This window comes from Camelus dromedarius, unplaced genomic scaffold, assembly GCF_036321535.1.
Source record: "Camelus dromedarius isolate mCamDro1 unplaced genomic scaffold, mCamDro1.pat HAP1_SCAFFOLD_114, whole genome shotgun sequence".
Taxonomy (NCBI): domain Eukaryota; kingdom Metazoa; phylum Chordata; class Mammalia; order Artiodactyla; family Camelidae; genus Camelus; species Camelus dromedarius.
Window position 1 is genome coordinate 9253856 of NW_026989787.1, and position 24213 is coordinate 9278068.

Here is a 24213-nt window from a genome sequence, read left to right on the forward strand (position 1 = left end):
TATCTCTTGCTAATTCATCTGGGACACTTATGAATCATAATCTTTCATGCTTTGTATTACCCTGTGATTCAACAGCGATGATTGCATTGATTTTCACTTGCTTTTCTATGTCATCTTCTAATCGAGGGATTTCTATTTCTCTGTCATCACAGTCATTCACGAGTCCCTCTGCATTATCTATTCTGCTTGGGAATGACTTTAGCCCTGGTATTATCTCATCCATTGAGTTTTCTGATATTCTTTCGCTCATCTTTAGAGGTTCTCTTCCCCTTTTCTGGTATTCTGTCTTTTGTGATTCTGAGACACTGTTGTTCTTCAGTGTTTTCCTCACCTCCGTTTTCAATACATTCTCTGATAGCGTTTTGCCATCTAGTTGTTTGAAAGCTTATATTTTGGGCCTTCAAACTCTTTTGTACTTAAAATAGTACTTCCTGTTTCTTTTATTATACTTCTTTATCTCTACTGGTCAAGTACTTTCAGGTATCTAATGCAGACTTATAGGGTTTTGTTAAGTGAAAATTTTATACCATTGGATGTACGCAATTCCATGATTTTTTTGTGAGGACAATTTTTCCTAGACAATGATGCCATGTCCTTTTCCTGTGTGTGTTGTCTTATATAGCTCTAATTGCTGGTGTTCCCGTTGTTGTCATGAACACACCATACTCTTTCTATTAGTATAACCTCATTTTTATTACACTTATCTCACATTTCTAAAGGTACACAGGACACTTCCTCTAGTGGAAATGAAGCTTCAAAGAGTTTTCAGCTCTGTAGACTGCTGTATGTCATTTAGGAGTTTTTCCAAAACAGAATCGTGACAGTGCGCTTGTGCTTTCTATTGCCATGGGAATGTCCCAATGTTACCAGTTCTTCCCAGGGCTTCTCTGTCTACAGAAACACCAGTGGAAACTTATCTAACGATGTCATGCATCAGGGCCTGTTGGAATTTTCCTGCAGCCCCATCTATGTTTCCTGGGTGCCATAGCATGTCAGTGCCATCCAAAATGTAGCATCTGCATTTCAGAGATAATGCTGAGGAAAATAATGCATCTTCTCATGCTGTGGACTTTGACCACTCTTCATTGTTCTCTCATCTGTGGCATGGGACCACGAAGGAAACCACCGAAATATTCCACATCCTCTGCCTCAAACCAAAGTATAATCCCAGTCCAGGCTATGAATGTAGCAGATCCTGAGATTTTGGAAACAGAATTCAACCCCAAGGCCCCCTGGATCCCTCAGACCAGATGCATGATGACTGTGATTGAGCCCCACACGTGCTCTATTGGCAAAATGCCAAATTGGTCCCAGGTCTTACAGATGCATTGGATGTGTCCATGGGATATTTCGATAAAATCAACCTCACTAGCCAGGGTTGTTGCTTTCTCATTGGGGTCCCAGGTAAGTTTCCTCTCTGGATAGGGCCTACCACAATCCACAACACACTCCAGATGCCTGAGAATCAGCGTGTGCTATCATCAATAGCTGTATCCCCAATTATTCACAGCCATTGTGAGCCCAAATTTGGCAGCACCAATCTTTGTCTAAGAATGAATTGTGGGTATATTTTGTGCTGATTTCTTTCAGTTCTGTCATCCAAGCATCTGCTGTGCACACTTCTAACACTCAGTGCACCGCTTTCAATCCCATGCGTCCTATCCCCTTGAGGGTGTGTGTCAAAATAAAACAGATTTTCACTTTGCTGCTCCATCAGCAGAGGACAGGTCCTACACTTATTTACATCACTACTGTGTCTTCTCCTCCTTCCAGGTTTTCTGAGGCCTCATTCTGTCCTTGGAAGTAAGAGACCACTCTTCGGCAAGTGTCCTGGACTATGGGCTGGGTGAGTGGATGTTTATCTTCCTGTGTACATGGGAGCGAGTGTGCGTATGTTGTACTTGTACTCTGCCAACTGGGCACTGATAAATCATCACTTTCCATATATAACTCACAGACATGTTATTCTTGTTTATCTCTATTTTCTATACAGCCATGGTGGGTGGGTTTGTCCGAAGAATCCAGTTTTGACATTGTGTTGATCCCTCAGTTGCGGACTTTCAAAATTTTAATACAATTGATTTACATATTTGGGGAATTATCTGAAAATGAAGTTAGTTTTTGAAACATACTAAATCTACCTACAAGCCAGACTTATCAAATTCAAGTACCATTTTTTCAGCTATAATGGAAAAATAGACAGATAGAATGTAAAATAGCAGTCCAAAATGATGAAGTGAACAGGTTAACTGTTTACTGTTGATGCCCCAACACAAACAGGAACCATGAAATAAATATTGGAACCATGAAATAACCCTCACCCAGTGTTTCCCTTTTGCATGTGGTGCCCTTTCCACCCAGTGAATCATACTGGTCATTGTTGTCATTTCAAGCGGTAACATTTCTATGTAGGAAGACACTAGGTAACCCAAACAAAATATTTATATGAAGGCTTGGTTCCAAAAGCAACTAGAGGCATTATAGCTAAGAGAAAACTGCTGCAGCTATGCTAGGCTACTGAGAACCAGGTGTTCTTCTAACAACGATGAGAATGCTTAATCGTCCGATCATGTTGGGTAAAGCAATTTAACCCAGCCAAGTCTGCACCCCCATGATATTCTACATACGGGGCTTGAATGAAGGGAAAAGACAGTCCACATAACATGTGTCCTTACATGTCTATGGCGACTTTTAGAGTTCAGTTCACAAACTGACTTACAATAGTTACCTATACTGCCTTGAAACACTGAGGACAAATACATACTCAAATTCAGTCAAAGATTCCCCTCACTTACCACACTCCCTTCACCCCAAAGAAGACATTAACCCAGCATTTGCTGAATCAAGGGGAAGGTCATCATTTCTTTGTGTGAGATACATATTCAATTCCTATCTATTTCAGTCGAGAGTATTTGACAATTGAGGAGTTCAGTGTTGTGCACAAAGTGTGAATTTGGTGGAACACTTGTTCTAGGAGGGGCTTGATATTCTTCTCCTGGCTTCATTGCAGCTCAGGTGCTGATCCTTTGAAATGGATGCCTGAGTGGAGTGGAGGGAAGAGCAAGTGTTTGATAGCTATCCCAACCCTGGGAAAAGGCTTACCAGGATTTCATGCACTGTGATATATTTGATTTGTAGATGTCTCTTGGGACGTGTGGATTCTCATGATCTCTTCCAAGAACATGAGTGATTTTATCATCTCTGCCATCTCTTCTCTTTTAGACGTCAGGAATCTTGGACCATTTCTTGAAGCAGTAAACTGAGTACCTTCCTTAAGAGCACGTTGACCCTCCACAGGTCTCTGCCAGTATCAGTGAGGCTCAATATGTCTCATGAATGCCTTTTGAGCCTGGTATTCACTACAAAAGTCTCCATGTCATTATTCTCCCTTGTAGCAGAACAACTCTCATCAATGTGTTCACATCTCTCCTCAATCAGTGCAGCCAGCTTTTCTGCATGCTTCTCTTGGTGTCTCCCATAAAGTCGGATTCTACAGGACTGGGCAAGTCTGAAAGTTCCTCGGAACATAACCAGTATGCTGATGACTGGCAGATGTTCCACTGTCAGCCCTTTCAGTTTCTGGAAACTGACCCGTGAACTCAGGTATTTGGGCAGAAGCAGTATCTCGAACTTACCCAGCTTCCTGAACTAAAGACCTAAGACAAGTTCCACAGAGGGCAGCAGCCCCTCCATCACACTGATCCACCCACAGAATTCTGCCCAGTTACCTTGGGCCCACCAGTCACAACAAGCTGTGCGGTACACACCAACATTCCACCTGGAATCCAAACGGTACCTGCCATCCCCAATGGTTGCTGCATCTTGTCAGTGTTTAGGAGGGGCTGCATCAGACGAGAGGTTCCTAAGGTAAATGTGAATCTCTCCAGTAGCATCCCATGGTCCTTTTTTCTTCCTTCTTTCCTTTTGTTCTCATCCCTATACACAGTACAAATGGATGGAATTGTGTCCATTTTTAGTTTACGGTTTCATACGTCTTTAAACTTTCTAACTGTTAACAGTACAAAAAGACCCACTAAAGGAATCTTATGTTTGTGTAATATCCATTCACCCAGAATACATATTCATCTGTTGTTTTTCTGCTGAAACTCCCACACTCTAAGAACATGTATCCATTTGTTCCATCGGGGCTGAAATTCCTAGCAATGAAACCAATCACAATGTGCACTTTACTGACTGACTCTTTTGCTCTTAGTACAGTTCTGCAGAGCTACTTTCCTTTGTTTTAGGCTTATGCCATTTCTTCTGTATGTAAGGTAGAATATGCCATTCATTCGTCATGTTGAAAGACTTCTAAATCTATACCATGGACTAGGAATCCATTTTAATCAAAGTAGAGATTTGGGTTAGGTCACAATATGCTATTATGAATCAAAATTTATGAATATTAATGCACGAATCTGTTTTTGAATACAAGTCTGTTGAGTACATTCATGCCACAACACTTGTTCGATGCATACTGAGTGAACCTTGACATTACTTTGAGTATTTTGATTTGATTTATCATGGTTCCTTTGGATAGATGTCTGCCAACCGTACTCTTTTGATGTTTGTTTCTTTGTTTGATTGTTTGTTTGCTTGTTCTTTGTTTTGCAAACTCATTAGGCCATGCATCTCTCCGTTTGCTTCAAATACAGAGTCGTATATGCTGATTAACTTAGCATAGTGCTGAAAATCACCTATGTTTTCCTGCTTCCCTCTCCCATCTTTAGGATTTTGATGTCCTCCTTGCCTTCTTCTTGTTTATTCTTTGAAACTCATTACTCTAATTGCATTTCCAATAATGATATTCTTATATCCATTTCATCTTGCTACTTTTCTATACTGTTTAGAATTCTCATTCCTTATTTTAATGTAAGTTTTGAACTGCTGTAGTCTTTTAAGTTTTGCCAGTCTGTGAAATTCTCTAGCTCTGCTGTTATTATAAATGGTAGTCTTGTGGCATAGGCTACCCTAGATTGCAGCTTTTACTCATTCAAGATTTGGTCTAAGTCCTGGCACTCCTTCCTGTCCTGCAATATTTCTGTCCAGATATCAGCTGAAACCCCTCTGGAATTTCTGTTGTGACTAAGTTGCTTTCCTCTAGGTGCATTTTATATCAGTGGGTTGATCATGAACTTTGTTGATTTGAATTATACAGCTGCTTGTAGGTGTATTGTGATTCCACCTCCTTTGGATGCTTTTTAAAACGTGAATCTTATAGATGATTGTTTCTTGGCTTTCAGCAAGGTTCTGTCTAATTTTGCTACAAATAAGTTTTCAGACTTTTTTTAACACTTGTTTTTACATCTGGGACTCTCATGAATCCTACTCTTTCATGTTTGGCTTACCACGGGATTCACCAGCAATGTTTGCATTTGTTTTCACTTGCATCTTTTTGTCATTTTCTGATCGAGGGATTTCAGTTTCCCTGTCTTCACAGTCATTCAGGAGTCCCTATGCAGTATCTCGTCTGTTTAGGACTGAGTTTAGCCTTGGTTCTATATCATCAATTGAGTTTTCTCATATTATTTGGCTAGTTTTTGAGTTTCTCTTCCCCTTTTCTGGTATTTTGCCTTTTGTGATTCTGAGACACTGTTTTTCTTCAGTGTTTTCCTCACCTAAGTTTCCAACACCTACTCTGGTGGGGTTTTGCAGTCTAGTTCTTTGAAAGCTTATTTTTTGGGCCTTCAATCTCTTTGGAATTCAAAATTGTACTTCCTGTTTCTTTTACTCTACTTCTTTATCTCTACTGGACAAGTACTCTCAGGTATCAAATGTAGACTTATAGGGCTTTATTAAGTGAAATGTTTAGACAATTCGCTGTACACAAAACCATGATATTTCTGTGAGAACATTTTTTTATAGACTTTGATGCCATGACCTTTTGCTGTGTGTGTTGTCTGGTATATCTCTAATTGCTGGTGTTGCCTTTGATGTTTTGAACACCACTTATTTTTTCCATCAGTATAACCTCAGTTTTATTACACTTAAATCACAGTTCTGAAAGTGTATGGGACACTTCCTCTTGTGGAAATGAGGCTTCTAAAGGTTTTCAGCTCTGCAGGCTGCTCTATGTCACTTTTGGAGTGTTTCCAAAACAGCATCACAACAGTGCGCTTGTGCTTTCTATTGCCATGGGAATGTCCCCATGTTACCAGTTCTTCCCAGAGCTTCTCTGTCTACAGAAACACATTGGAAAGATATCTAAGGATGTCATGCATCAGGGTCTGCTGTAATGATCCCACAGCCCCACCTATGTGTCCTCAGTGCTGTACCATGTCAGTGACTTCTAAAATGTAGCATCTGCATTGGGAGATAATGAGGAATGAAATGCTTCATCTTCTCATGCTGTAGGCTTTGATCAGTCTTTTTTGTTCTCTCATCCTTGTGGCAAGGGACCATGAAGGCAACGTCAGGGCTGTTTCACCTCCTCTGCCTCAAACCAAACAATCCCAGTGCAGGCTATGAATGTAGAAGATCTTAAAGCTTTTGATACTTATTTCAAACCCCAGACCCCCTGGATCACTCAGACTAGATGCATGATATCTCTGATTGAGCCCCACACGTGCTCTATTGGCAATATGCCAAATTGGTCCCTGGTCCTGCAGCTGCAGTGGATGTGGCCATGGGACATTTTGATAAACTAAACCTGGCGTGCCAGTCTGGTTGCATTATCATTGGTGTCACAGGTCAGTTTGCTCTCTTGATAGGACCCAACAAAATCCATAATGCACTCCAGATCCCTGAGACTCAGCTTGTGCTATCATCCATAGCCCTATCCCTCATTTTCTGCAGCCTCTGCCAGCTCAAATTTGGCAGCTCAGGTCTTGGTCTCAGAATCAATTCTGGGAATATTTTGTGCTGATTTATTTGAGTTCTGTCAGCTAAGCATCTGCTGTGCACTCTTCTAACACTCAGCACATCACTTTCAATCCCATGTATCCTGTCCACTTGAGAGTGTGCATCCAAGGAAAACAGAGTTTCACCTTTGCTGCTCCATTACCAGAGGTCAGGTCCTGCACTGATTTCCATTCTCTACTTTGCCTTCTCCTCCTTCCAGGTTTTCTGAGGCCTCAATCTGTCTTTGGAAGTAAGAGACCAAGCTTAGGCTTGTGTCCTGAGCCAAGGGCTTTGTGATTGGATATTTACCTTGCTGTGTACATGGGAGTGAGTGAGCATAGTTTCCACTGGTACCCTGCCAACTGGGCATTGATAAATCAAAACTTTCCAGAGATAACTCACAGAAATGTGATTCTTGTTTAGCTCTTTTTTCTATACAGACATGGTGGGAGGGTATGTCTGAAGACTCCAATTTTGACATTGTGTTGATAACTCAGTGGCAGTCTTTCAAAGGTTAATAGAATTGATTTACATATTTTGGGATTTATGTGAAAATGAAGCTAGTTTTTGAAACATACAAAATGTACCTTGAAGCCAGACTTGTGAAATTCTTGTAACATTTTGTCATCCCTAAGGAAAAAATATACAGATAGAATGAAAAATAGCAGTCCAAAATGATTAAGGGGACATGTCAACTCTTTACTGTTGATGCTTCCAACACTAGGAGGAAACATGAAATAACTATTGAAAAAATGAAATAACCCCAAACCTGGGTTTCCCTGTTGCATGTGGTGCCCTTTCCTCCCAATGACACATACTGCCAAAAGTTGGCATTTCAAGGGGTAACATTCCTCTCTAGTAAAACACAAGACAAACCAAACAAAATATATACATACATGCTTGGTTCCAAAAGAACCTAGAGGCTTTATAGCTATGAGAAAACTGTTGCAGCTTTGCTAGGCTATTGGGAACTAGGTGTTCTTCTATCAGTGGTGAGAACACTTAATTGTCCGATCATGTTGGGTAAAGCAATTATCAAAACCAAGTCTGCACCCCCATGATATAGTGCTTGACTGATGGGAAAAGACCGTTCACATAAAGTGTGTCCTTTAATGTCTATGGCGAATTTTACAGTTCAGTTCACTAAATGACTTATAATATTTACCTATACGGTCTTGAAAATCTGAGGCCTAATACATTTCAAGTTCAGTCAAATATTCCCCTCACTTACCACACTCCTTCACCCCAAAAAAGACATAACCCAAGCATTTGCTGAATGTAGGGGAAGGTCATCATTCCTTTCTGTGAGCTAATTATTCAATTCCTACCTATTTTATTTGAGAATATTTGACTTTGAGGAGTTCACTGTTGTGCACAGAGTGTGAAAGTGGAGGATCTCTGATTCTAGGAGGGTCTTGCTCTTCTCCTACTTTCTTCATTGCAGCTCATTTGGTGATCCTTTGAAATGGATGCCTGAGTGGAGGGGAGGGAAGAGAAAGTGCTTCATAGCTAGGCCCAACCCTGGGAATAGGCTTACCTGGACTTGGAGCTTTGTGGTCTGAATGGTTTGTAAATTCCCCTTGGGACATGTGGATTCTCATGACTTATTCCACCAACATGAGCGATTTTACCATCTGTGCCTTCTCTTCTCTTTTAGACGTCAGGAATCTTGGACCCGTTCTTGGAGCAGAGAATTGAGTACCTTCCTCAAGTGCACGTAGGTGTTCCACAGGTTTCTGCCATTATCAGCGAGGCTCAATATATCTTGTGATTGTCTTTCTTGCCTGGGATCCTCTGCAGAAGTCTCCATGCCAGTATTCTCCATTGTAGGAGAACAACCATCATCAATGTGTTCGCATCTCTCCTCAATCCATGCAGCCAAATTTTCTGCCAGGTTCTCTTCGTGTCTCCCATAAAGTCGACTTCTACAGGACTGGGCATGTCTAAAAGTACCTCGGAGCCTCACCAGTAAGCTGATGACAGGCAGATCTTCCACTGTCTGACTTTTCAATTTCTAGAAACTGACCCATGATCTCAGGCCACTGGGCAGCAACAGTATCTCGAACTTACAGAGCTTCCTAAACAATAGACTTAAGCCAAGCTCCACAGAGTGTGGCAACCCCACCATGACACTGATCCACCCACCGAGCTCTGCCAAGTTACCTTGGATCCACCAGCTCATAACAAGCCTCGTGGAACAAACCAACATTCCACCTGGAATCTAACCAGTAACTGCCATCCTCAATTGTTGCTGCATTTTTACAGTGTTGGTGAAGTGGCTGCATCAGACGACAGGTACTTAAGGTAAAAGTGATTCTCCCCATTAGCGTCCCATTGTCCTTTATTTCCCACCCTCTTTCCTTTAGTTCAGTTCTCTAAACACAGTACAAATGGAGGGAAGTGTGTCCATGATAAGTTTATGGTTTCATTCATCTTAAAACTTTCTAACAGTTAACAGTACAAAAAGACCCACTAAAGGAAACATATGTTTGTGTAATATCCATTCACCCATAATATATATCCGTCTGTTGATTTTCTGCTGAAAGACCCACAGTCTCAGAACATGGATCCATTTGTTTCATGGGGGCTGAAAATCCAAGAAATGAAACCATTCCCAAAATACACTTTACTGTCTGTCTCTCTTACTCTTAGAACAGTTTTGTAGAGCTGCTTTTCTTTGTTATAGATGTATGCCATTTAATCTCGTCGTAGTGTGGAATATGCCATTCATTCTTCATGTTGGAAGACTTTAAGAATATATCACGGAGTATGAATCCATTATATTCAAAATAGGCATTTGGGTTAGGTCACGATGTGCTCTTATGAATCAATATTTATGAATATTGATGCACGCATCTGTTTTCTGAATACAGGTATATTGAGTACATGCAAGCACTGATACTGGGTCGATGCATGCTGAATGATCCTTGACATCACTTTGCATATTTTCTTTTGAATTATAACGGTTCCTGTGGATATTATCAGCCAACAATACTCTTTTCGTGTTTATTTGTTTGTTTGTTTGTTTGTTTGATTGCTTGTTCTTAGATTTGCAAACACATTCGTCCTTGCATCTCTCTGTTTGCTTTAAACAGAGAGTCATATAAGATGATTCACTTATTATAGGGCTGAAAATCCCCTATGTTTTCCTGCTTCCCTCTCCCATCTTTAGGGTTTTGATGTCCTCCTTGCCTTCTTCTTGTTTATTGTCTGCAACTCATGGCTCTTCTTGCATTTCCAGTGACGGTTTTCTTATTTCCATTTCAACTAGCTTCTTTTCTATTCAGGGCAGTATTCTGAATCTTTCTTTTAGGAAAAGTTTCAAACTGCTGAATTCTTAAAGTTTCCAGGTATCTGAAATTCTCTAGCTCTGCCGTTATTAGAAATGGCGGTCTTGTTGCATAAGCTACCCTAGATTGCAGCTGTTTCTCATTCACGATTTCATCTAAGTCCTGGCACTCCTGCTTATCCTGCAATATTTCTGCCGAGATATAAGCTGAAACCCCTCTGGAGGTTCTGTTGTGACTTAGTTGCTTCCTTCTAGGTGCATTGGTAATCACTGTGTAGATCATGAACTTTGTTGATTTGAATGATAATACAGCTGCTTGTAGGTCTATTGGGATTCCACATAATTTGGATGCTGTTTGCTTACTTTTTTTGTATAGATGATTGCTTCTTCGTTTTCAGCAATTTTCTGTCTGATTTTTTTCCAAATATCTTTTCAGACTGAATAATCTTTTCTTGCTTTTAACTCTGGGACTCTTATGAATCCTATTCTTTCATGCTTTGTCTTAACCCAGGATTCAACAGCAATGTTTGCGTTGGTTTTCCTTTGCTTTTCTATGTCATTTTCTGATCGAGGGATTTCAGTTCCCCTGTGTTCACAGTCATTCACGAGTCCCTCTGCATTATCTAGTCTGCTTAGGACTGATTTTAGCCCTGCTATTATCTCATCCATTGAGCTTGCTGATTTTATTTTGCTCGTCTTTAGAGGGTCTCTTCCCCTTTTCTGGAATTCTGACTTTTGTGATTCTGAGACACTGTTGTTCTTCAGTGTTTCTATCACCTCCATTTTAAATAAATGTCTGATAGTGTTTCACAGTCTAGTTGTTTGAAAGCTTTTTTTTGAGCCTTCAACCTCTTTGGAACTAAAAATGTTACTTCCTGTTTCTTTTACTATACTTCTTTATCTCTACTGGTCAGTTAATTTCAAGTATCTAATGTAGACTTGTAGGGCTTTTTAAGTGAAAGTTTAAGTCTCTTGTGTGTACAAAGTTCCATGATATTTGTGTGAGGACAATTTTTCCTACACATTGATGCCATGTCATTTTCCTATATGTGTTGTCTTGTATATATCTAAATGCTGGTGATGCCTTTGCTGTGATGAACACAGCATACTCTTCGTTTTGTATAACCTCAATTTACTACTCTTATGTCACTGTACTGAAAGTGCACAGGACTGTTTCTCTTGTGGAAATGAAGCATGTAAAGCTTTTCAGCTCTGCAAGCTGTTGAATGTCATTTTGGAGTGTTTCAAAAACAGTATCATGACTGTGAGCTTGTCCTTTCTATTTCTATGGGAATGTACCAATGTTATGTGTTCGTTCCAGAGCTTCTCTGTCTACCGAAAAACCTGTGGAAACATATCTAAAGATGTCATGCATCAGGACCTGCAGTCATTATCACAGTGCCCCAGCTAGGTATCCTCCCTGAAGTATACTGTCAGTACCATTGAAAATGTAGCATTAACATTTGGTAGATAATGGTGAAGGAAATGCTTCATCTTCTCACATTGTGAACCTAGACCACTGTTCTTTGTTCTCTCATCCTTGTGGCTTTGGACCATGAAGGCAACCACAGTGCTGTCCCTCATCCTTTGCCTCATAACAAACCGTAATCTCAGTCCAGTCTATCAATATAGCAGATCCTGAGGCTTTGGAAACTGATTTATACACCAAGGCCCCCTGGATCCCTCAGACCTGATGCTTGATGTCTCTAATTAGACCCCACACATGCTCTATTGGCAAAATTCCAAATTGGACCCTGGGCCTGCAGATGCAGTGCATGTGGCCATGGGACATTTCGAGAAACTCAACCTCATGCGCCTGGTTTGTTGCTTTTTCATTGAGTTCCCAGGTCTGTTTCCTCTCTGGATAAGGCCAACCACAATCCACAACACACTCCAGTTCCCTGATACTCAGCGTGTGCCATCACCCATAGCCCTATCCCTCATTGATCATAGCCAAAGTGAGCCCAAATTTGGCAGCACTGATGTTGGTCTCAGAATCAATTGTGGGGATATTTTGTGCTGATTTCTTTGAGTTCTGTCAGCCAAGCATCTGCTGTGCACTCTACTAACACTCAGCGCATCGCTTTCAATCCCATGTGTCCTGTCCGCTTGAGAGTGTGCGTCCAAATAAAACAGGGTTTCACCTTTGCTGCTCCATCAGCAGACGTCAGGTCCTGCACTGATTTCCATTCTCTACAAGGCCTTTTTCTCTTTCCAGGTTTTCTGAGGCATCATTCTGTCTTTGGAAGTAAGAGACCACTCTTTGTCAAGTGTCCCGGACCATGGGCTGGGTGAGTGGATGTTTATTTTGCTGTGTACATGGGAGCAAGTGGGCACTGTTTGCACAGGTACTCTGCCAATTGGCTATGAATAAATCAACACTTTCCATATATAACACACAGAAATGTGATTCTTGTTTATCTCTTTTTCTATAAAGCCATGGTGGGAGGGATTCTCCAAAGAATCCAGTTTTGACATTGTGTTGATACCTCAGTTGCGGTCTTTCAAAATGTTAATAGAATTGATGTACAAATTGGGGATTTATATGAAAATGAAGTTAGTTTTTGAAACATACTAAATCTACCTACAAGCCAGACTTGTCAAATTCAGGTAACATTTTGTCAGCTCTAAGGGAAACATAGACAGATAGAATGTAAAATAGCAGTCCAAAATGATGAAGGTGTCATGTCAACTGTTTACTGTTGATGTCTGCAATACAAACAGGAACCATGAAATAAATATTGGAACCATGAAATAACCCCAACCCAGTGTTTCCATTTTGCATGTGGTGCCCTTTCTCCCAGTGACTCATACTGGCCAATGTTGTCATTTCAATGGGTAACATTTCTCTCTAGGAAGACACAAGCAACCCAAACCACTTATTTAAATATAGGCTTGGTTCCAAGACACCTAGAGGCATTATAGCTATGAGAAAACTGCTGCAGCTTTGCTAGACTATTGAGAAACAGGTTCTCTTTTATCAACGATGAGAAAGGTAAATCATCTGATCGTGTTGGGTAAAGCAATTTAAGCCAACTAAGTGGGCACCCCGTGATATACTGCACCCGGGACTTGAACGAAGGGAAAAGACGGTCCACATAACTTGTGTCCTTATATGTATATGGCGACTTTTACACTTCAGTTCACTAACTGACTTATAATAGTTACCTACACTGTCTTGAAAAGCTGAGGAAAAATACTTATTCAAGTTCAGTCAAATAATCCCCTCGCTTGCCAAACTCTCTTCACCCAAATAAGATGTAACCCCAGCACTTGATAAATCAAGGGGTAGATAATCATTTCTTTGTGTGAGCTATATATTGAAACCCTATCTATTTTATTCGAGAGTATTTGACCTTTGAGGAGTTCAGTGTTGTGCACAGAGTGTGAAGTTGGAGGAACTCTGGTTCTAGGAGGGGCTTGCTATTCTCCTTCTGGCTGCATTGCAGCTCAGGGTCTGATCCTTTGAAATGGATGCCTGAGTGGAGGGGAGGGAAGAGCAATTGCTTGATAGCTAAGCCCAAACTTGGGAAAAGGTTTATCAGGGCTTCATGCTCTGTGGTCTGTGAGATTTGTAAATGCCCCTTGGGATGTGTGGATTCTCACGACCTCTTCCAGGAACATGAGTGGTTTTATCATCTTTGCCATCTCTTCTCTTTTAGACGTCAGGAGTCTTGGGCCACTTCTTAGAGCAGAGAATTTAGTACATTCCTCAAATGCACGTTGACTCTCCACAGTTTTATGTTAGTATCAGCGAGTCTCAATATGTCTCATGAATGACTTTCGAGCCTGGTATTCTCTAAAGTAGTCTCCATGAGAGTATACTCAATTGTAGCAGAACAACTCTCATCAATGTGTTCGCATCTCTCCTCAATCCGTGCAGCCAGCCTTTCTGCCAGCTTCTCTTCGTGTCTCCCATAAAGTCGACTTCTACAGGACTGGGTAAGTCTGAAAGTATATCAGAGCCTCACCAGTAAGCTGATGACAAGCAGATCTTCCGCTGTCTGCCTTTTAGTTTCTAGAAAATGACCCGTGATCTCAGGCCATTGGGCAGCATCAGTATCTCGAAATAACACATCTTCCTGAAGAATACACCTAAGCCAAGCTCCACAGAGGGCAGCAGCCCCTCCATGACACTGATTCACCCACAGAGCTCTGCCCAGATACCTTGGATCCACCAGCCTCAACAAGCCTTGTGGAACACACAACAATTCCACCTGGATTCAAACCGGTAACTGCCATCCACAATGGTTGCTGCATCTTATCAGTGTTGGGGGAGGGGCTGCATCAGAAGAGAGGTTCCTAAAGTAAATGTGATTCTGTCCATTAGCGTCCCATTGTCCTTTGTTTCCTACCCTCTTTCCTTTAGTTCAGAACTCTAAACACAATACAAACGAAGGGAAGTTTGTCCATGATAAGTTTATAGTTTCACCCGTCTTTAAACTTTCTAACAGTTAACAGTACAAAAAGTCCCACTATAGGAAACATATGTTTGTGTAATATCCATTCACCCATAATACATATCTCTCTGTTGATTTTCTGCTGAAAGACCCACAATCTCAGAACATGGATCCATTTGTTTCATGGGGGCTGAAATTCCTAGAAATGAAACCAATCCCAAACTGCACTTTACTGTCTGTCTCTCTTACTGTTACTACAGTTTTGTAGAGCTACTTTTCTTTGTTCTAAGTGTATGCCATTTATTCTCTTCGTAGGGTTGAATATGTCATTCATTCATACTTGTACAGCTGTATCACGGACTATGAATCAATTTTATTCAAAATATGCATTTGGGTTAGGTCACGATGTGCTCTTATGAATCAATATTTATGAATATTAATCCACGCATCTGTTTTCTGAATACAAGTGTGTTGAGTACATGCAAGCAGTGATATTTGGTCGATGCGTGCTGAATGAACCTTGACATCACTTTGCATATTTTCTTTTGAATTATCACGAACCTGTGGATATATATCAGCCAACCGTACTCTTTTGGTGTTTTTTTGTTTGTTTGATTATTTGTTTGCTTTTTCTTTGATTTGCAAACACATTCGGTCATGCATCTCTCTGTTTGCTTCAAACAGAGAGTCATATAAGATGATTCACTTATTATAGGGCTGAAAATCCCCTTTGTTTTCCTGCTTCCCTCTCCCATCTTTAGGTTATTGATGTCCTCCTTGCCTTCTAGTTAATTCTCTGCAACTTATTGCTCTTCTTGCATTTCCAATGATGGATTTCTTATTTCCATTTGGTCTTGCTTCTTTTCTCTACAGGGTAGAATTCACAATATTTCTTTAAGATAAGTATTGAAATGCTGAATTCTTTTAAGTTTTTCCGGTCTGTGAAATTCTCTAGTTCTGCCGTTATTAGAAATGGTGGTCTTGTGGCATAGGCTAGCCTAGATTGCACATTTTTCTCATTCAGGATTTCGTCCAAGTCCTGGCACTCGTTCATGTCCTGCAAAATTTCTGCCGAGATATAAGCTGAAACCGCTCTTACGGTTCTGCTGTGACTTAGTTGCTTTCCTCTAGGTGCAATGAAAATCACTGGGTTGATCATGAACTTTGATGATTAGAATGATAATACAGCTGCTTGTAGGTCTATTGGGATTCCACATAATTTGGACACTCTTTGCTTCCTTTTGCTGTACGGATGATTGTTTCTTAGCTTTCAGCAAATTTCAGTCTGATTATTCTCCAAATATCTTTTCTGTCTTTTGTTTTATATCTTGCTGTTCCCACTGGGACTCTTATGAAACATATTCTTTCATGATTTGTCTTACCCCAGGATTCAACAGCAGTATTTGCATTGGTTATGCCTTGCATTTCTATGTCATCTTCTGATAGAGGGATTTCAGTTCCCCTGTTTTCACAGTCATCCATGAGTCCCTCTGTATTATCTAGTCTGATTAGGACAGAATTTAGCCCTGGTAATATCTCATCCATTGAGATTTCTGATTTTATTTTCTCGTCCTTAGAGGTTCTCTTCCCCTTTTCTAGAATTCTGCCTTTTATGATTCTGAGACACTCTTGTCCTTCAGTGTTTCTCTCCCCTCCATTTTCAATACTTGCTCTGATAGTGTTTCAGTCTAGTTGTATGAAAGCTTTTCTTTGGGCCTTCAATTTCTTTGGAACTGAAAATGGTACTTCCTGTTTCCTTTACTATAATTCTATATCTCTACTGGTCAATTACTATCAGGTATTTAATGCAGACTTGTAGGGCTTTTTAAGTGAAACTTTTGGTCTGTTGTGTGTATGCAATTCCATGATATTTCTGTGAGGACAATTTTTCCTACTCATTGATGCCATGTCATTTTCCTGTATGTGTTGTCTTGTATATCTCTATTTGCTGGTGATGCCTCTTTTGTGATGAACATACCATACCCTTCTCCTTTAGTATAACGTCATTTTTACTACGCTTATGTCACTGATCTGAAAGTGCACAGGACCCTTCCTCTTGTGGAAATGAAGCATGTCAAGGTTTTGAGATTTGCAGGCTCTTTAATGTTATTTTGATGTGTTTTGAAAACAACATCATGACAGTGAGCTTGCCCTTTCTATTTCCATGGGAATTTCCCAATGTAACAAGTTCTTTCCAGAGCTTCTCTGTCTACAGAAAAAACTTTGGAAACATATATAAGGATGTCATGCATCAGTGACTGCTGCCATTACTGCATAGCACCAGCTAGGTGTCCTTGGTGCCATAACCATTCAGTGCCATTCAAAATGTAGCATCTGCATTTCAGAGATTATGGTGAAGGAAATGCTTCATTTTCTCACACTGTGTACCTAGACCAGTGTTCTTTGTTCTCTCATCCTTGTGGCTAGGGACCACGAAGGCAAACACAGATTTCCTGCATAATCTGCCTCATACCAAACGTAATCCCAGTCCAGTCTCTAAATGTAGCAGATCCTAAGCCTTTGGAAAATGATTTCAACCATAAGGCCCCCTGGATCACTCAGACCATATGCATGATATCTCTGATTGAGCCCCACATGTGCTCTATTGGCAAAATACCAAATTGGTCCCTGGGCTTACAGATGCAGTGTATGTGGCCATGGGACATTTCGAGAAACTCAACCTCATGCACCAGGTTTATAGCTTTCTCATTGGTGTCCCAAGTCAGCTTCCATTCTGGATAGGGAGAACCACAATCCACAACACACTCCAGATCCCTGAGGTTCAGCATGTGTTATCATCCATTGCCCTATCCCTCATTGTTCGCAGCCACTGTGAGCCCAAATATGGCAGCACCAACCTTGGTCTCAGAATCAATTGTAGCGATGTTTTGTGCTGATTTCTTTGAGTTCTGTCAGCCAGGCATCTGCTGTGCACTCTTCTAACACTCAGCACATCGCTTTCAATCCCATGCATTCTGTCCGCTTGAGAGTGTGCTTCAAAGTAAAACAGGGATTCACCTTTGCTTCTGCATTAACAGAGATCAGGTCCTGCACTGATTTCCATTCTCTAATTTGACTTCTCCCCCTTCCATGTATTCTGAGGCCTCATTCTGTCTTTGGAAATAAGAGATCACTGTTTGGCAAGTGTCGTGGACCACGCACTGGGTGAGTGGATGTTTATCTTGCTGTGTAGATGGGAGTGAGTGAGTGTAGGTTGCACTGCTACCCTGACAACTGGACATCGATAAATCAACACTTTCCATGTATAACTCACAGAAATGTGATTCTTCTTTATCTCCATTTTCTATACAGCCATGGTGGGAGGGTTTTTCTGAAGACTACAGTTTTGAAATTGTGTTGATACCTCAGTTGCAGGCTTTCAAAAATTTAGTAGAATTGATTTATATTTTGGGGGATTTATATGAATATGAAGATAGATTTTGAAACATACTAAATCTGCCTACAAGCCAGACTTGTCACATTGAGGTACCATTTTGTCAGCTCTAAGGGAAAAGAAGACAGAATGTAAAAAAGCAGTCCAAAATGATGAAGGGGACAGGTCAAATGTTAAATGTTGATGCCTCCAACACAAACAGGAACCATGAAATAAATATTGGTCCCATGAAATTACCCTCACAAAATGTTTCCCATTTGCATGTATTGCCCTTTTCACCCAGTGGATTGTACTGGCCAATGTTGTCATTTCTATGGGTAACATTTCACTGTAGGAAGACACAAGGTAACCCAAACTACTTATTTATATATACGCTTGGATCCAAAAGCAACTACAGGCATTAAAACTATGAGAAAACTGCTGCAGCTTTGATAGGCTATTGAGAACCAGGTGCCCTTTTATCAAAGATGAGAATGCTTAATCTTCCAATTATGTTGTGTAAAGTAATTAAACACAACCATGTCTGCACCCATATGATATACTGCACCAGGGGCTTCAGTGAAGGAAAAGACTATCAACATATCATGTGTCCTTACATGTCTATGGCGACTTTTACAATTCAGTTCACTAACTGACTTATACTAGTTACCTAGACTGTATTGAAAAACTGAGGACACATACATATACAAGTTCAGTCAAAGATTCCCCTCACTTACCACACTCACTTCACCCCAAAGAAGATGTAACCACAGTATTTGCTGAATCTAGGGGAAGTTCATCATTTCTTTGTGTGAGTTAATATTCAATTCCTACCTATTTTAGTTGGGAGTATTTGACCATTGAGGAGTACAGTGTTGTGCATGGAGAGTAAAGTTGTAGGAACACTGATTCTAGGAGGTGCTTGCTATACTCCTACTGGCTTCAATGCAGCTCAGGTGCTGATCCTTTGAAATGGATGGCTGAGTGTAGGGGAGGGAAGAGCAAGTGCTTGATAGCTAGGACCAACCCTGGGAAAAGGCTTACCAGGGATTCGTGCCCTGAGGTCTGAGTGATTTATAAATGCCCCTTGGGACGTGTGGATTCTCATGACCTCTTAAAAGAACAAGAGGCATTTTATCAACTCTGCCATCTCTTCTCTATTAGACGTCAGGATTTTTGGACCAGTTCTTGTAGCAGAAAATTGAGTACCTTCCACAAGTGCACGTTGACCCTCCACAGGTTTCTGTCAGTATCAGCAAGGCTCAATATTTCTCATGAATGTCTTTTGAGCCTGGTATTCTCTACAGAAGTCTGCATGCCAGTATTCTCCATTGTAGCAGAAGAACACTCATCAATGTGTTCACATCTCTCCTCAATCCGTGCACTCATCCTTCTGACAGCTTCTCTTGGTGTCTCCCATGAAGTCGACTTCTACAGGACTGGGCAAGTCTGAAAGTCCCTCAGAGCCTCACCAGTAAGCTGATGACAGGCAGATCTTCCACTGTCTGCTGTTTCAATTTCTAGAAACTGACCCATGATCTCAAGTCTTTGGGCAGCATCAGTATCTCGAAATTACACAGCTTCCTGAAAAATAGACCTAAGCCATGTTCCACATAGGGCGGCATCCCCTCCATGACCCTGATCCACTCACAGAGCTCTGCCCAGTTACCTTGGATCCACCAGCTACACCAAGACTCGCAGAACACACTGACATTCCACCTGGAATCAAACCGGTACCTGCAATCCACAATATTTGCTACATCTTGTCAGTGTTGGGGGAGGGGCTGCATCAGACGAGAGTTTCCTAAGGTAAATATGATTCTCTCCATTAGCATCCCATGGTCCTTTTTTCCCTACCCTCTTTGCTTTAGTTCAGATCTCTATACACAGTACAAACCGAGGGAAGTGTGTCCATGTTAAGTTTATGGTTCCACACGTCTTTAACCTTTCTAAAAGTTAACAGTTCACAAAGACCCCACTATAGGAATCTTAAGTTTGTGTAATAGCCATTCACCCAGAATACATATCTGTCTCTTGCTTTTTGGCTGAAACTCTCACACTCTCAGATCATGGATTCATTTGATTCATGGGGGCTGAAATTCCTAGAAATGAAGCCCATCCTAATGTACACTTTAATGTTTGTCTCTTTTGCTCTTAGTACAGTTTTGTATAGCTACTTTTCTTTGTTATAGGCATATGCCATTTATTCTTACGTAGGGTTGAATAGGCGATTCATTCATCCTGTAGGATGTCTAGTAAATCTATATAATGAAATACGAATCAATGTTATTCAAAATAGGCATTTGGTTTAGGTCACGATATGCTCTAATGAATCAACTTTTTGAATATTAATGCACGCATCTGTTTTCTGAATACAAGTGTTTTGAGTACATGTCAGCAGCGATAATGTATCGATGTGTGCTGAATGATTCTTGACACCCATTTGAGTATTTTCTTTTGAATTATCATGGTTTCTTTGGGTATATGTCAGCCAACCATAGTATTTGGTGTTTGTTTGTTTGTTTGATTTTTTGTTTGTTTGTTCTTTGTTTTGCAAACACATTAGGCCATGCATCTCTCCGTTTGCAGCAGAGAGTCATATAAGCTGATTAACTTTGTATAGTGCTGAAAATCACCTATGTTTACCTGCATCCCTCTCCCATCTTTAGGGTTTTAATGTCCTCCTTCCCTTCTTCTTGTTTATTCTCTGCAACTCTTTGCTCTTCTTGCATTTCCAATGATGGTTTTCTTATTTCAATTTCATTTTGCTACTTTTCAATTAAGGGTAGAATTCTCAATCTTTGTTTAATGATAAGGTTCGAGCTGCTGAATTCTTTTACGTTTTGCCGGTCTATGAAATTTTCTAGATCTGCCGTTATCAGAAATGGCAGTCTTGTGGCATAGGCTACCCTAGAATGCAGATTTTTCTCATTCAGGTTTTGGTCTATGTCCTGGCACTCCTACCTGTCCTGCAATATTTCTGTCGAGGTATAAGCTGAAACCCCTATGGTCTTTCTGTTGTAACTAAGTTGCTTTCCTCTAGGTGCATTTAAAATCACTGGGTTGATCATGAAATTTGATGATTTGAATAATACAGCTGCTTGTAGGTTTATAGGGATTCCACATAATTTGGATGCTGTTTGCTCCTGGTTTCATATAGATGATTGTTTCTTGGCTTTCAGCAAATTTCAGTCAGATTTTTCTCCAAATATCTTTTCAGAGGTTTTTTTTTTTTTTTTTTTTTTTTTTGTATACCCAGCTTTTCCTTCTGAGACTCTTATGAATCCTAGTCTTTCATGCTTTGTCTTACCCCAGGATTCAACAGCAATATTTGCATTGGTTTACACTAGCTTTTCTGTGTCATCTTCTGATAGAGGGATTTCTGTTCCCCTTTGTTCAGACATTCACGAGTCGCTCTGCATTATCTAGACTGCTCAGGACTGACTTTTAATCTGCTATTATCTTATACATTGAGTTTACTTATTTTATTTGGCTCATCTTAGAGGTTCTCTTCCCCTTTTCTGATATTCTGCCTTTTGTGATTCTGAGACACTGTTGTTCTTTATTGTTTCTCTCACCTCCGTTTTCAATAATTTCTCTAGTAATGTTTCAAAATCTAGTTGTTTCAAAGCTTTTTTTTGGCCTTCAATCTCTTTGGAACTGAAATTGTTACTTCCTGTTTCTTTTACCATATCTTTATCTCTATTGGTCAAGTACTATCAGGTATCTAATGCAGACTTGTAAGGCTTGGTTAAGTGAAACTTTTAGTCTATTTGGTGTACCCAATCCCATGATATTTCCCTGAAGACAAATTTTCCTTGACATTGAAGCCATTTCGTCTTCCTGTGTGTGTTGTCTGGTATACCTCTATTTACTGGTGATACCTTTGTTGTGATGAACACACCATACGCGCATCATTTAGAATAATCTCCTTTTATTATGCTTATGTCACTTTTCTGAAAGTGCACAGGACCCTTCCTCTTGTGGAAATGGAGCATCTAAATGTTTTCAGCTCTGTAGGCTGTTGTATGTCATTTTGGAGTGTTTTCAAAACAGAATATTGTTAGTGCACTTGTCCTTTCTAGTTCTATGGGAATGTCCCAATTTTACCAGTTCTTCCCAGAGCTTCTCTGTCTACAGAAAAACCTGTGGAAACATATCTAAGGATGTCATGCATCAGGGCCTGCTGCCATTATCCCACAGCCCCACCAAGTTGTCCTCGGTGCCGTACAATTTCAGTACTATCCAAAATGTAGCATCTGCATTTGAGAGGTAATGGTGAATGAAATGCTTCACCTTCTCATGCTGCGGACCTAGACAACTAACGTTTGTTCTCTCATCCTTGTGGCTTGGGACCACAAAGGCAAACACAGCGATGTCCTGCATCCTCTGCCTCATACCAAAACTTAATCCCAGTCCAGGCTAGGAAACTAGCTGATCCTAACACTTTGCAATCTGATTTCAACCCCAAGGACCCCTGGATCCCTCAGACCAGATGCATGATTTCTCTAATTGAGCCCCACTCGTGCTCTATTGGCCAAATGTCAAATTGTTCCCTTGGCCTGCAGATGCAGTGAATGTGGCCATAGGACATTTCGATAAACTCAACTTTGCGCACAGGGTGGTTGCTTTCAGGTTGGGGTCTAAGGTCAGTTTCCTCTCTTGGTAGGGCAAACCACAATCCACAACACACTCCGGATCCCTGAGACACAGCGTGTGACATCATACATAGCCTTATACCTCATTTTCAACAGCCAATGCTAGCTCAAATTTGGCAGCTCGGATCTTGGTCTCAGAATCAATTGTGGGGATATTTTGTGCTGATTTCCTTGAGTTCTGTCAGCCAAGTATTTTCTGTGCATGCTTCTAACACTCAGCGCATTGCTTTCAATCCCATGTGTCCTTTCCGCTTGAGATTGTGTGTCCAAGTAAAACAGAGTTTCACCTTTGCTGTTCCATCACCAGACGTCAGGTACTGCACTGATTTCCATTCTCTACTTTGCCTTCTCCTCCTCCCAGGTTTTCTGAGGCCTCATTCTCTTTTGGAACTAAGGGACCACTCTTCAGCATGTGTCCTGAACCAAGGGCTTCGTGAGTGGATGTTTATCTTGCTGTGTACATGGGAACGAGTGAGCATAGTTGGCACTAATACCCTGCCAACTGGGCATCGAGAAATCAACACATTCTATATATAACTCACAGAAATGTGATTCTTGCTTATCTCTGTTTTCTATACAGCCATGGTGGGAGGGTTTGTCCGAAGACTACAGTTTTGACATTGTGTTAATACCTCAGTTGCAGTCTTTCAAAAGGTTAATAGAATTGATTTACATATTTTGGGATTTATATGAAAATGAAGTTAGATTTTGAAACATACTAAATCTAATTACAAGCCAGACTTGTGAAGTTCTTTTACAATTTTGTCAGGTCTAAGGGAAAAATAGACAGATAGAATGTACAGTAGCAGTCCAAAATGATGAAGGGGACAGGTCAAATCTTTACTTTTGATACCTACAACACCAACAGGAACCATGAAATAACTATTGGAACCATGAAATAACCCCCATCCTGGGTTTCCCTTCTGCATGTGCTGCACTTTCCTCCCAATGACACATACTGGCCAATGTTGTCATTTCAAGGGGGAACATTTCTCTCTAGGGAAACCCAATTAAACTAAAACACCATATTTATGTGTATTCTTGGTTCCAAAACTCCTAGAGGCGTTATAGCTATGAGAAAACTGCTGCAGTTTTGCTCTGCTATTGAGAACCAGGTGCTCTTCTATCAACCATGAGAACAAACGGTTGATCATGTTGGGTAAAGCAGTTTAACCCAACAAATTATGCACCAACATGATATACTGCACCTGGGGCTTCAATGAAGTGAAAAGATGGTCCACATATCATGTGTCCTTACATGTCTATGGTGACTTTTACAGTTCACTTCACTAACTGACTTATAACTGTTACCTATACTGTCTAGAAAAACTTGAGACCTAATATATATCAAGTTCAGTCAAAGATTCCCCTCACTTACCAAACTCCCTTCACACCAAGGTAGACGTAACCCCAGCATTTGCTGAAACTAGGCTAAGTTCATCATTTCTTTGTGTGAGCTATGTATTCTATTCCTATCTATTATAGCCGACAGTATTTGATCTTTGAGGATTTAAGTGTTGTGCACAAAGTGTGAAGTTGGAGGAACACTGTACGTAGGAGTGGCTTGCTTTTCTCCTACTGGCTTCATTGCAGCTCAAGTGCTGATCCTTTGAAATGGATGCCTGAGTGGAGGGGAGGAAAGAGCAATTTCTT

At 40.6% G+C, this 24213-nt stretch overlaps 1 long non-coding RNA gene across 6 annotated transcripts in view; it reads left to right on the plus strand.

Moving 5' to 3' along the window:
* The first annotated feature begins 283 nt into the window (after positions 1-283).
* Positions 284-24213, plus strand: part of LOC135320679 (uncharacterized) — a 58143-nt gene continuing 34213 nt past the window's right edge. Inside the window, exons 1-6 of one of the 6 annotated variants that reach the window (XR_010379935.1) lie at positions 285-1846; positions 8498-8557; positions 8671-9144; positions 12348-12420; positions 14145-14360; positions 22922-22993. This is a non-coding gene — a long non-coding RNA (uncharacterized LOC135320679). Of the gene's footprint in view, positions 1847-3532; positions 3868-8497; positions 9145-12347; positions 14072-14144; positions 14361-22921; positions 22994-24213 lie in introns of those variants that run through there. The other 5 variants (XR_010379932.1, XR_010379933.1, XR_010379931.1 and 2 more) reach the window with 5 other exon arrangements.